The sequence below is a fragment of the Danio rerio genome, chromosome 19, assembly GCF_052040795.2.
Source record: "Danio rerio strain M-AB ecotype USA chromosome 19, GRCz13ab, whole genome shotgun sequence".
In the NCBI taxonomy this organism is placed as follows: Eukaryota; Metazoa; Chordata; class Actinopteri; order Cypriniformes; family Danionidae; genus Danio; species Danio rerio.
In genome coordinates, this window is record NC_141039.2 from 1615001 (window position 1) to 1630000 (window position 15000).

A 15000-nucleotide genomic window follows, 5' to 3' on the forward strand; every position below is an offset into this window, starting at 1 on the left:
TGTAATTTTTTTTCTGACTGCAATTTAATCACGGATTTATGCCTTTTGGCCATTTAAAATGTAATTTAGGTGTTGATTTGTTTTCTTTTAATGCAGTTTAAAAGCAAATCAAATATAATTTAAGATTTTTTTAATGTAATTTAAACAGATTTTTAATGCAATTTAAGTACAAATTTGTTTAATAACCCGCTGAAATATTTTCCCTGCACCGGTAAACATTAGTATAATCAATAACTTGTAAAGAAATCTGTTTAAATTATATTTATATAGTAAAAAGCTTCAATTTAATTAAAAAAATTTTACAAGAAAACAAATCGACATCTAAATCTCCTTTTAAATGGCTAAAAGTGAATAAAAAGCATAAAGGTTTTATTTGCATTCAGAAAGAAAGTCTAAATTAAACTGTCCAAATCATGCTGCTACTGCGATCCTTGCCTAATTCATTTATTAATCCATGCTAATATTTGCATCCAGGAAAAACTTTCCTCCAACCTTTCCTGTAGAAAAAATGCATGATTACGCTGACTTAAAAAATTGTATTAGAAAAATCTTACACATTGTACACTTTTGTTTGTTTGTTTGTTTGTTTTTTAAACTGTGCTTTCATTGTATTTTAAGACAAATCCAAAGCACTCAATCAATGTTACACTGCCTTTTTAAAATTAAGCTTTTAATGTTTATTAAATGCAAATTGAACTTAATGCAATTTCTTTCTGCTTTGTTTTTTTTTTTTGTTTTACACATTTAAATTAAGAAAACGTTAATCATGAATAATTAAATTAATAATTAAATTTAATAATCTATATTTTTATTATATTATTCTTATTTTATTAATATGAAATTATATTTTGTTTATTATTTTAGAATTATGAATGATAAAATAATAAAAAGTACTTATATCATAAAAAACAAATCCACAAATCTGTACTTATGAATGTTTTTAAACAAACTAAGCATTTTAAAATGAATCCAAATGACAAAATCAATGTTACGCTACCTTTTAAAATACAAATTAAGAATGTTTTAAGGCAAATTAAACTAACTTAATGCAATTAATGCTGTTTTCCTTTTCAATTTACACATTTAAAATAAAATAAATAATAAGATTCAATTATACAATATTTTATTATACTATTTTTAATTATTATAAATTAATATTTTTTCATAAAACTAATGAAATAATAAAATTGTGTTTATATTTAATATAAAAACTACACAATTCAGGATTAATATTATTAAACATTAAACATTTTAACACAAATCAAAATTTCAATCTTTTAAATACAAATTAAGAATGTTTTAATGCAAATTAAACAATGCAGTTCATTTTTGCTTTGTTTTCATTTTCAATATTCATATTAAAATTAAAATAAATAATTATTAAAACTGTATTATATCATACTACAATATATTTTATTTGAATACAATTATTTTTATTATTATTTTAGAATTATAAATAATAAAATAATATAATAAATTCCTTATATTTCATAAAAAAACTAAAACCAGTACTTATAAATATTAATAAACATATTAAGCATTTTAAAACAAATCCAAAACTTTTTTAAAATACAAATTGAGAATGTTTTAATGCTAATTAAATGTGATACAATTTATTTAGCTTTATTTTTATTTTTAATATACACATTAAAATAAAATAAATAAAAATAATAAATTATAAAAACTTTATTATATCATATATTTAATTATTTTTTATTTTATTATAAACAAATTATTATTTTATATTATTTTATTATAAAATGTTACAAAAAAAATTACTTATTTCATTAAAAAAAATTGCACTTATGCCAAATAAAATATCTGTGCTTAATTTCCATCACAAAAAGCCAAAATAAGGAGAAAAACCTTCTAATAAAACAGTCTAACAGCAGAATGTTTGGTTAGTGAGCTGGTTCTCCTCCAGGCACGTGTGGAGTTCAGCTCCTGATGGATCCTTTGGTAATTGCCATTAGCACAACAAATGTGCTTTCTTGTAAGTCTCTTTGGCTGGAAAGCGGCTGCCAAAAACACAGACGTAAATGTAAATACAATTCAATTAGCATGTAGCTGGAGCGTGTACCGCAGTTCTCACTGTTTACTCTGGTAAGCGGCTCCGTCTGGACGCCTGCCAGAGCCGCTTAATTGCACAGGGATCGTTTGGAGTAATTAGGCAACAGGAATCTCCACTACCTTTAACTAAAATCCGTCAGAGAGAAGCTCATGTTATCAGGAAAACACACGACACCGCTTCATTCACAGGAGACACACTCACTGATAGCAAACCCTCTCATGTCAATAACACACGCTAAGTGTGTCCATTTTTGAAGATTAAATAAATTAAGTAAATGTAAATTAAGTCTGATGTCCACAGAGTGTGTGTGTGTGTGTGTGTGTGTAAAGTTTCAGATCAAAAAAACACACACATAATGTTTTATAACTCTTTGAAACTGTCCGTTTAAGGCTTTGATCCTAATCTGGTGACTGTTGCTTTAAATTTAAATGAGATTTTGAAAAAAGGGCGGAGCTAAAACACCTATATATCAGCATAGTGGCAGGTTCAAAACGGCTGCTTCTTACTCAGGGCTGTTTATGCTAATGAGGGAGAGATGGTCATTAGTGGGCGGGGCTTTCCCCCTCTGATGACATCATACAAAGGGAGAATGTCAATCAAAGTGTTTCTGCAGACTGTTTAATCAAGTCTGATAATAGAAAATACAATTAATTCATGTTTCCCATCAGAAGCTGCTTATATTGACACACTGCTGACACACAACTGTGTTTAAACCCTTTATAAAAGGGATTTCTGCATAATAGCCCCCCTTTAAACCAAATTCAGGCTGTAAATAGTGCAAATTTAAAGTCGTACTGAAATTAAATGAATGTTTTTTGGTGTTGGTATCAATTTATTAGTTTTAAGGTAACCTGTGAGCTATAATGTGCTCCAAAACAAAGACAAGTTCAGATTTAGAAGATGTTTTAGCATTCACAACATACAGCTTGTCAATTCTGCCCGTATCAATCAGTGGTGGTTTATGACATCACATTCTCATCAGATTTTCTGACCAATCAAATGCACTCCAGTATCTGAAGTGGCAACTAATTAATGGTCCCGTTAGTTTCAGTTGAAATTCACAAACAGCTGCATTAAAAAAGAAAAGAAAAATACTGCTTTAAAATTTGAACAAATATATAAAAATTAACATTTTAAAAGCCTATATAAAAATGAAACAGATAACAAGCCCTCTCATGTCAAGTAAACCTGCTAATTATGTCCATTTCTGAACAAAATTCAGACTGTAAATAGTGCAAATTTAAAGTCCCCCCGAAATCAAATAACAGTTTTTTTGGTGTTGATATCGATATATTAAGTCTTAAGGTTATCTCTAAACTATAGTGTGCTTAAAAACAAGGACGGAAATTTGATTTAGAAGATGTACAAGTGATCAAAACGCCAAAAATCAATTCTGCCCATATTAGGAGGGGCATGACATCACATTCTCATTAAATTTTCTGGCCAATCAAATGTTCTCAAGTATCTGCAGACTCCCGCCCCCTACAAAACATCACCGAGATAAAAGCAAAACGCTATTGGCTATTTTTAAAAAGAGGGAGGGGCTAGCAATTAAACAAAAGTTACTTAAAAAAAAAGGAATATATCAAAACTTACAGTAAAATAATAATAATAATAATAATAATAATAATAATAGTAATAATAATAATAACAATAACAATAATAAGAACAATAATAATAATAATAATAATAACAACAACAACAATAATAATAATAATAATAATAACAATAACAATAATAATAATAATAATAATAACAATAATTATAATAATAATAATAATAATAAATGCACTGAATTCTATTGCTTATTTTTTTAAATGTAAAAATAAATATAATTTTGTTTGTTTATTAATTATTTTTAACGTGTGCTTAAATTGCATTATAAAACAAACCCAAAGCTTAAAATATTTTATAAAAATTTTAATCAAGCATGTTATTTAAAGTAAACTTCATACAGTTTTTGATTGCCATTTTCTTTTTTAGTTTGACATTTACATCATAAAATAAATTTAAATATTAAAAAGGTTGCTTACACTTCCTTTTAAAAACCAAACACAAATCTGTAAATGGAAATAAAAAAAAAAACACAGCTAGAATTACTTTTTTTTTTTTTAATGATAAATTTAAAAAAAATCCTAATTAACAAAAATGTAAACAAATAAATCAAAACCTACATTTAAAAAGGTGTTTAAAAACATAAATAGCACAAATTTGGGTTACGATTTCACAAGCAAGTTTAAAAACATGATAATGTCATATATTTTTTAAAGCATTCATGCAAAATAAATAGACAGAAATAGTTTGCTTGTATTGCATTTTTTAGCATGCACCTCATAGCATCTTTCCCAATGACAGTTTACACACTCCACCAAGAATAAATGAAGCGGCTTTGATAGTGTGTTTCTTCTGAAAGCAGACTTCTGCAAGACTCATTTACACAGAAATAATGCATATGTACATTTAAAAGACTGACAGGGTCTAAATATGAACAGTCAAGCTGACGTTAGAGCACGCAAAAGTGACACAACCAATAAAAGACTGAAGGAGGATGCTATTTTTTCAACAATATAGCTTATAAAGTGGTTTTATCTGTGTGTGTGTCTGTGTTTGTGCCCAGACCCTGCTCACACTGGAAACCTCCAGGATGTAAATATACAAGACACGTGACCCGCGCTCACAGCAAACAGTTGACGCGCATGCTAATAGCTAATTATGAACTATGGGGATTTATTTACCTGGAAAAGCTATTAGCCTCTCAAGACCTCCGTGGCCATCAACACCAAATTAACTTCCCCTTTCAGCCGGAGGGAGGAAAAGAGAGAGAGAGAGAGAGAGAGAGAGAGAGAGAGAGAGAGAAAGAGAGAGAGAGAGAGAGAGACTTTGACACACACTTTATTAAAACATCTAAAACCAAAAATTACATTTCACCTCACACAAAGTCACACTGAAGAATGTTCAGGAGACAAAATAGGTGGAAAAACAAAAATCTAAATATATACATAAATAAAATAAAAAATATATATAATAATAAGCTATACACAAAAATAAATAATTACACAAAAAATTAATCATTTATCACCAATTAAATATTATTTTCCCATCCTCACAAATTGACACTAAGGCCCCATTAACACACCATTTGAACTCAAACTCAAGCAAGTTATTTGTCATTTGAAAGAATCGATGTTCTGTTCTTATTCTGGATTCCACCAAAGCTAAGAAAAGTTGAAGAAGATTTACATTTCGCCCCTCAGCAGCTAGTCTACATGATTTCCAGATGGCTAATTTAGCTTGTCCAATTGTGAAATTTGCTACCGTACACTTTTGTCTGTGCACTCTTGAGTATTTGCACCCAAAAACAAAGAGTGTTTTGGTAAAAACAAAACCTAAGTTCAGTAGTATGACTTTTAATAAAGTGAATAATGGATCCAATCTGAAGCACTCAGTAAAAGCATGAACAACAGATTCCGGCAAGGAACAGAAGTTGCATGACGGGGAAACGTTTGGGTTGAATTTAGAAGTGTGAGAATTAGTGGGCAATGCACAATGTAATAATCTCCACTGCAAATCTCCAGATCGTTTAGGCAGAGGACCTTTATAAAAAAGCCTCCAAGAGGGAGGAAGTTCAGCAGGGATGGTTAAAAATCTTCTCCACTTTGTATCAGCTCTGTCTTTGATCTGCTCAAAATAAGCTATTTTAACACAAATCTGATAGAGATCTCTCTTTCCTGCCACCTGAAAGTCAATTTCTTGTAAGTTGTTAAATTTCAGAAGTTTTTCTTTCCAATCATCGTCAACACAGCACTTGGGAGACACAAATAACTTAGGAAAAGGTACTTTAGAAGGACCTCCAGACAAGAAACAGTTGACAAACAGAAGAAGTGTAGAGGGAAAAGCGGCTTTCACCCCACCAATGAGCTGCTTTACCATTCTAACAGATCTGAAGCCGGCCTGACTGCAAATGTCAACCTCTGACTTCCAAGTTTTAGTTGAAGTATTTATCAAGTCAGAAACTTTGATCAATTTCTTCTCCATAAAAGTTTTAACAATTGTATTGTATGTGCTAACATTTACTTCTAAAAGTGAGTTATTAAAAAGTGGTTCTTCAAGACCAAAATGATTGTTTTCATGTCTAATCAGTTTAAACCCTTTCCAAATGTTTAGCACAGAAGCATAAAATTTTAAATCAGTTGAAAAATGTCCATCATAAGAAGACAACAGAAACAGATGTCTATCAAGGCCAAAACCACCAAAAGACCTGAGCAGAGCCCGACCAAAAGACACCCAAGGTCTAGCATCTACAGAGTAGAGTAGGTTTTGGACTGCATTTAGCCTCATAGCTTTAACCTTAGCTACCAAATCAATTACTCCTTGGCCCCCCTCATTAACTGGCAAGTAAAGGATTGCAGGGGGAAGCCAATGGTATCCATCCCAAAAAAAATCTACAAAAATCTTCTGTAATCGCTGCAGCAAGTCTTTTGGTGGTTCAAGTACATTTAAGCGGTGCCACAACATAGAAGCTGCCAAGTTGTTAATTATAAGCACTCTTCCTCTATAAGATAATTGTGGGAGAATCCATTTCCACCTTTGCAAACGTCCAACAACTTTTTCAAAAATACCATCCCAGTTCCTCTGAATATAATGATCAGTCCCAAGAAAAACACCTAGCACTTTAAACCCTTCCCGACTCCACAAACAGTTCTGGGGGAGTACTGGGTGGTCTCTATCGTCCCATTCTCCTATCAAATAGGAAGCACACTTTTCCCAATTAATTCGAGAGGAGGAGGCTTTTTGATAAACCTCCAGAGTAGCACTCAGGTCCTTGACATCCTGAGTTGATCTGATGATAACAGTCACATCATCTGCATAAGCAGCGAGTTTGGTTGTTGCTAGTTCCAAGGGGGATGAGCAAACTGTTGATATGCCACTCAACTTACTTCTTAGTGCAATCAGTAAAGGTTCAATTGAAATGGCATACAGAATTCCTGAGAGGCCACACCCCTGTCGTATGCCTCTACTCACTCTGAAGGGTCTTGTTAAAGTGCCATTAATTTTTAGCATACTGTGTATGTCCGTGTACAAGAGTCTTATATGGGCAATAATAGATGGCCCGAAACCAAATGCCTTAAGGCACTTAAACAGAAATTCATGATCTACCCGATCAAATGCTTTCTCTTGGTCCAAAGAAAGAAAACCAACATCGAGATTGTGTAATTTAGCAAAAGAAATTAAGTCCCGAATTAAAAAAATGTTATCAAAAATAGACCTTCTTGGAATGCAGTATGATTGATCTGCATGGATTATTGAGGAAATGTAAAGTTTAATCCTGTTCGTAAGACACTTTGAAAGTATCTTGTAATCAACTCCTAGTAGGGAGACTGGACGCCAGCATCTGATGTCTTCAAGATCACCTTTTTTTGGTAAAAGAGTGACTACAGCTCTGCGAAGGCTCATAGGAAGTGTGCCCCTTTTTAAGCTCTCTATAAAAACAGCAAACAAATCTTCTCCGATAATCGGCCAAAACTGTTTGTAAAATTCTGTATTAAGTCCATCTAGTCCTGGAGTTTTGCCCGAAGACATCTCCTGAACAGCTGTAGAGAGTTCATCAAAAGTCAATAATTTATCCATCATGGATTTCTCTTGATCTGAAAAATGTGGTAAATCCTGAAGGAGAACATCAGCCATTTCTTCATTGCATGGTTCAGCACTGTACAATTCCTCATAAAAGGACAAAGCGTGTGAAATGATTCCATGAGCATCAATAATCCTTTTTCCATCTGGACGTTTTAAACAGCTTAAAATCTTCTTATCTACAACCTTCTTCTCCATGCCGAAAAAAAAAGATGTAGGGGCATCCATATTATTAAAAGTCGTAAATCTTGCATGGACAAGTTTTTCTTGAGCTTTTTCTTTCAATAAATTCCGCAAAAGAAATTTGTTACGCTCCAAAGTCTCCACAGAATCAACAATGTCACCTTCAAAATTAAGTTGAAGAATTTCCTGCTCAAGCTGTGCCATCTCATTGGCTAGAGAGTTTTTAAAATAACCAGTGTACTGCTGGCAAAACAGTTTGATTTGAATTTTGCCAATGTCCCACCATTGACTCAGGGACTTATATTGTGTTTTTTTCTCTCTCCAGATCTCCCAGAAATAAGTGAAAGAGTGCACAAAGTTGTGATCTAATAATAATCTGCTATTAAACTTCCAATATGCATGTTTAGAAGTGCTCTCTGCAGTGGTGATATCTGTAGATATGAAGTGATGATCAGATAAAGCAGTAGGAACTATACAACTCTTATAGAAGTGGCTTCTTTTACTTTTTTGAACATAAATTCTATCTAACCTAGCTCCAGAAACCATGTTGCGGTTTACTTTCATCCATGTATATTGTCTAGTCTGGGGAAAAGATTCTCTCCAAACATCAACAAGGCTATGATGAATAATCAAGGACTGAAGTACATCTGCTGATTTACTGTGAGGTTCTTCATGGTTTCGATCTAATGTATGATTCAAAGTGCAGTTAAAATCACCAGCTAGTACAATGGTCCTGTCAAAAGGTATGTGACTTAAAGCTATTTTAAGTTTTTCAAAAAAAGAGACACGATCTGACCCAATATTGGGTGCATAAACGTTAACAAAGGAGAAATCAATTCCGTGAATAGTCACATCAACTCTTAACAAGCGACCAGAAACTATATCAAAAACACTACAGGGTTGTTCTTTATAATTAGGTGCCAGCAATATAGCCACTCCTGCACTAATACTCGTGCCATGACTTAAAATCACCTGCCCTTTCCATTCATTCAACCACTGTATTTGATTGTTAACATCTGTATGTGTTTCCTGCAGAAAAACCACACCAGCACTCTTCATCATAATATAATCAAAAAGACTAGCCCTTTTCATAGCATCACAACCTCCATTAATATTTAATGAGCTGAGTCTCAAAGGTGCCATGAAAATAAGTATAAAAAGGGCCTTCAATAATACCAATCCATTAGAATAAGACCTCCATAACCAAGACATGCTCATTTTAATCTTGTCCGTTTAAAGTACTTCTAACATTACCCATGAGTTTTCTCAAACGATATCTTTTAGGTTTGTCAAGTTCATATATAGATGCTTTTCTCATTGCCATTGTAACAGACAGCAGAAACAGTTTTAAATCAGGAAAATAAGATTCTATTTTGGGTTTGCGAAGTCCTTTTGTAAAGTCAAGAAAGTTGTTAATCTGCTGAACTGAATAAAGTTTAGTCTTACCTCCAGAAGTAGGCCGTAAATCCATCATTTTTGGTTCCATTAATGTTGCAACATCCTCATCTTCCTTGTCAGAACAATCCATTTGTACATTTAAATCCGCAAAGTCTTGAGATGAAATATCATCTTGACTTTGATCCAATGTATCATTTATATCACTCTCAGTTTTATCCGCGTCGGTTTGTTTATCAAAACAAAGTGGATCGATCTCAGACGCTTTTTCCAAGCAAATCTGTTCCAGGCTCGTTTCTGCCTGCGGTACAGCATTACTCGGTCCGGCCACCTCCTCAGGAGCCCCTTCCAGGCCGTCTTTAGAGGCGACTAGCACCGGGTTATCGGGCAGGTCGCCCGGCACCTCAGTCGCCTCACCCGGTCGGGGTTCTGAAGCCCCGGCCGCCGAAACAACCTCTGTACCGAGCGCCTCCTCGCTGTTCTCCGCATCTGCAGTCGGAGCCGCAGGAGCGGCCACAGGTCTGTCTCGATTTGGACAACTTTGTCTAACGTGATTAAAACCGCCGCAGACAAAACACTTCATAGAATCTGAGGTGATAAAAATTGTATAATCTTTACCATCAATACTTAGTTTCACTGACAGATTTAGTGGATCATTCGGAGAATTCAAAATCATAAAGGTCTGACGCCGAAAAGACATCACATGTTTAATGTCAGGGTTTTTGCATCCAAGTGGAATCATTTTGATGGGACTTACTATTTTACCATACTTCTGGAGTATTTGATCTAGTTTTTCGTTTTTAACAAACGGAGGTACGTTTGATAAAACAACTTTCTTGGATGGACTTGACAAAGGCAAAACCGGTACGAATGCATCTTTGATTATCAGCCCCGATTCAATTAGGTTATCTACCATTTGACTTTCACTCAGAAAGAACACGATTGCCTTATTCATACGGGAGGCTGATTTGATATTAGTACCACCGATCGCCAAACTAACAGCGATGAGACAGTCCTCCACTGAAACCTGGGCGTCAGGTATACATTTACACCCATGTTTGAGTGTTAAACGCGAGAAATCTCTCGCATCTGAACTCATCCTCCTCCTCGCTCACTGACTGATGTCAGGGATCAGAAAAGGAGGGAAAAAACAACAACTCTAATCTAGCTCTATAATTTAGAAGGGAAGGGATAGTAAAGAAACAGAAATTTTCACTCTCACAGAGAGGTACTCTCACCCGAATCTGTCCACACACTCCCAGCATGCACTCGCACAGAGAGAGAGAGAGAGAGAGAGAGAGAGAGACTGCTTATTTTATTTTTGTTATTTAATTTACTTTGTATATACCATAGTTACTTGTTTACTTCTTTATTTTACAGATCTTTTCTTATTTTCACGCCAATAAAGCAAATTTTTTATTTGAGAAAGAGAGGAAAAGAATAGAAAGAAGTGAAAAGCAAGAGAAAGAAAAACCTACTCACACTGAAAGATGTGCAGTTCGTGAAGCTCTGTTGACACACACTGGACTGTAATGTGTTTGTTTCACTGCCACAGCCTGGAATTAAATTAAAGTTTAAATAAATTAATAAACCTTAAAAAAGCATATAAAATATGAACATGCAACTTAAAAATAAATAGAAATATATGGATAAAAATTAACACCTTTGCATAAATACACAACTTTTCTATAATGCAAAATTAACCAACATATAGACACACGTTTTTATTAATATATTTACCAAGACCTCTGACAAGAAAAACATTTATTTTGCTTAAATATATGCATACTATAAACTCTAAATATAATATACCATGCCTATCTATTGGTATTCATGATATTTATTGTTATACAATCATAAATCTCCAGATTTCACTGTATAAACAGCAGATTTGAAGGTTATGGATGTCTTGAACTTACTGGAATTATTATAAATTTTTAAAATAGACAAATAAATGTTAAATTGAGAATAAAATATACATATTTTACATAATGTGGTACTTTTAGAGGAATATGAATAAAAAAAACATCAAAAATCTGAAGAAAAAAAAAAGATTATGCATCTGTTAGAGCTACAATTCACTAATGTTTACATTTATCTTAATATTCCTCAGTGATTTAGTCATTAGCGAAGGCGCTATGGTGCGTAAAAGTGTCTGCTTTATATTTGGTGTCAGTTTGTTTTGCTTGGATTAATATTTCCAAGTAGGGAAAATCTATTTGTTCACTTCTGCTATTGACTTCACAATTTAATTCATACTTTAATTGCAGGGCGAAGCAGTGGCGCAGTAGGTAGTGCTGTCACCTCACACCAAGAAGATCGCTGGTTCGAGTCTCCGCTCAGCTGGTGTTTCTGTGTGAAGTTTGCATGTTCTCCCTGCGTTCGCGTGGGTTTCCTCCGGGTGCTCCGGTTTCCCCCACAGTCCAGACACATGCGGTACAGGTGAATTGGGTAGGCTAAATTGTCCGTAGTGTATGAGTGTGTGTGTGTGGATGTTTCCCAGAGAGTTAAATAGGGCATCCGCTGCGTAAAAACTTGCTGGATAAGTTGGCGGTTCATACTATGACCATTTATGTGAAGCTGCTTTGACACAATCTACATTGTAAAAGCGCTATACAAATAAAGCTGAATTGAATTGAATTGAATTCTGCTGTGGCGATCCCAGATTAATAAAGGGACTAAGCCGACAAGAAAATGAATGAGTGAACTTTAATTGCACTTCTCCTACAAACTAGGAATTAAAACTGTATAAAAAGCAGACAAATGCACCGACCTACTGTGACTTTTGCCAACGAAACTATAGCTGTGTCTCATTTCAAAGGCTTTCAGAGGAAGTGCGCTGCATCACTGTCTCATTTAATAAAAATAAATAAATAAATCGAAGGCTTCTTCAAACGCAGCCTCAAAATGCGTCCTTCGTTTCCCAGATAATGAAGGACACAACCGGTGGATCCTTCGCAGCCTCGACCGTCCCAAAATTCATTGCGCGCTAATAACGGAAGAACGCTTTAAAAGAAAAATCCGGTTTAAATGTATGAATTAAGGTTATTTTACTTGGATATGTAAAAAAAAAAAAAAAAAAAAAAAAAGAGTATGACGTTTACATGGCAGTTTACATGTTTATGTGTGCATGTATGGGTTAAAGGAAATATATTCACAGCTTCTGTAAACCTTTGCTTCGCCTTCAGATCACTTAAAATAAGTTTTAAAGTCACTTTGAAAAAAAGTCATTACTAATTTTATCAGCGCTTTCTTAGCAGCTCTTATCATTGCCCGGTGAAGAGATCCATCCTCTGTAGAGTTCTCCAGAACTACCTGAGCTCAAGCAAATTGGAGGAAGCCCCGGGCTCGAGGATCTTATGAGCTCAGAGCTCTCTCATGGGACAGCATGCCAAACACGCTTTATAATCAATCATGAGCTGAGTGTCAACTCTTAAAACAAAAACTAAACACGATTCTTTTTTTATGACAGAAGAAAGTTTCACAAGCGTGAGGTCAAATTTATTTATTTTCGTGAAAAATTACAACGTAAATTTCGGATTCAGTGTACAATAACCTATATTCAGCTTTTTAGCTAAAAAAAAAAAAAGAAGAGAAATCACTCAGTCTGCGTTCCTCTACTGGAGTGACGTTGTGTGAAAACTATCAGTTACGTGAGCTGGTCACCAATTAAATCATTCAAGGTTTTTTATTAACATTTCCTACAAAAAGACGAATCGAAGGCAGTGTTTGAGGCATCACTGCTCCAGGAACTGAAGGTGTCAGTCGGGCTGAAGATGCTCCGGACAGCACCATTATCTCTGACCCAGAGAGAATTTAACCCAGCCGCTCATGTGACTGATTATTTCCTCGACCCAGCGGCCCTGTCAGAAGTGCTTTGGCTCTGGTGGACATATTAAGAAGATGGATTTGCTGGACGCTGGAGACAGCAGAGCTCAGCGGCACTTAACACCGGCGGACGGACCAATGCTTTACCTGTAACCTTGATGTCAAGCTGGGGAAAAAGGCGATTTGGAAACATCTAAACTGCTAGTCTGGATTATTGTGAAGTGTGCATTGCTGGAGCTGGATTAGGAACACGGTTTTGCCTCACAATAGTCTCTTTGGTCTCATTTTAGAATGAGGTTTCATTGTATTTGAACTAATTATGGACAAAACTTGTACAACATGTATTAATCGTAGTCCAACATTTACATCCAAAATCATCTTGAACATGACGATGACTTCACTGTACTCAAATGGCCTCCACAGACATCAGAGCTCAATCTAATAGAGCAGCCTGGGTACGTGGTGGAACGGGAGATTGGCATCATGGATGTGCAGCCGACAAATCTGCAGCAACTGTGTGATGCTATCATGATAATATGGAGCAAATTTTTGTGTATCCCAATGTTTGGTCAAATATGGACAATCCCGAGTGTTGGGTTAAAAGTGCAATTTAAATGTACTTAAAAATAAACAACAACAACAACAACAACATTGGTTTGTCTGTATTTGACCCAATGCTGGGTTACAACATTATTTTTAAGAGTGTGCAAAAAAAAAAAAAAAAAAAAAAAAAAATATATATATATATATATATATATATATATATATATATATATATATATATATATATATATATATATATATTTATATATATATATATATATATATATATATATATATATATATATATATATATAAACAAAGAAAAATTTAATTTAAGAACACAAGTTTATACACAAAAAAATTAAATAAATAATGATCAATTAAACAAAAAATAAATACATACAAATAAAACATTAAAATTAATTTTAAAAATAATAAAACTAAATAAATAAAATCTAAGAAAACAAGTTTATGCACAAAATAATAAAATAAAACAAATAAAATATAATAAAATAAATAGTTTTGCTGTACACAAAGCCAATGAAGTCTTTAATTAATTTGACTGTTTTAAGCACTTGCAAAGTCCTGCTTCTATCCACGAAATAATAAAATAACGTAAATGTAATTAAATAACAAATTAAATAACAAATAAAATAAAACAACAAGGTTTCATTAGTTAATGTATTTGAACTAAATATGAACAACACTAGTACATTTATTAACCATACATCAACATTTACATCCAAAATCTTCTGATGGCAGCAGGATAACGCAGCATGTCATAAAGCTCAATCATCTCAGACTGGTTTCTTGAACATGACGATGAGTTCACTGTACTCAAATGGCCTCCACAGTCCCCACATCTCAATCCAATAAAGCAGCTTTGGGATGTGGTGAACGGGAGATTGGCATCATGGATGTGCAGCCGACAAATCTGCAGCAACTGTGTGATGCTATCATGTCAATATGGAGCAAAATCTCTGAGGAATATTTCCAGTGCCTTGTTGAATCTACGCCACGAAAGATTAAGGCAGTTCTAAAGGGAAAAAGGGGTCCAACCCGGTGCTAGTAGGGTATTAGCAGCCAATGACTGTCAGAGTCCAACATCACTTATAGACAATTAATTAAATAATACTAATGTTGTTTTGAAGTATTGCATACATGCGATTATAGACCCGATATTTGAAGCAGAGTAGTAAACGAAATAAGAAAGACCCTGCGATGAATGTGCGAATATAAAAGTCCTCAATACTATACTGTAATGTTGATCAGATTGACGCCTAACAATGCCTGTTGTTAGCTGAAAAGTCACTATTTTCCCCAATGCAACACACTCCACTTTAATTACA

At 33.8% G+C, this 15000-nt stretch overlaps 1 long non-coding RNA gene across 3 annotated transcripts in view; it reads right to left on the bottom strand.

The window, feature by feature from the left end:
- Positions 1 to 15000, bottom strand: part of LOC137488455 (uncharacterized) — a 141588-nt gene that overhangs the window by 126290 nt on the left and 298 nt on the right. For all 3 annotated transcript variants that reach the window (XR_015516316.2, XR_015516318.2, XR_015516317.2), the window contains exon 2: positions 10763 to 10836. This is a non-coding gene — a long non-coding RNA (uncharacterized LOC137488455). The remainder of the gene's footprint in view (positions 1 to 10762; positions 10837 to 15000) is intronic.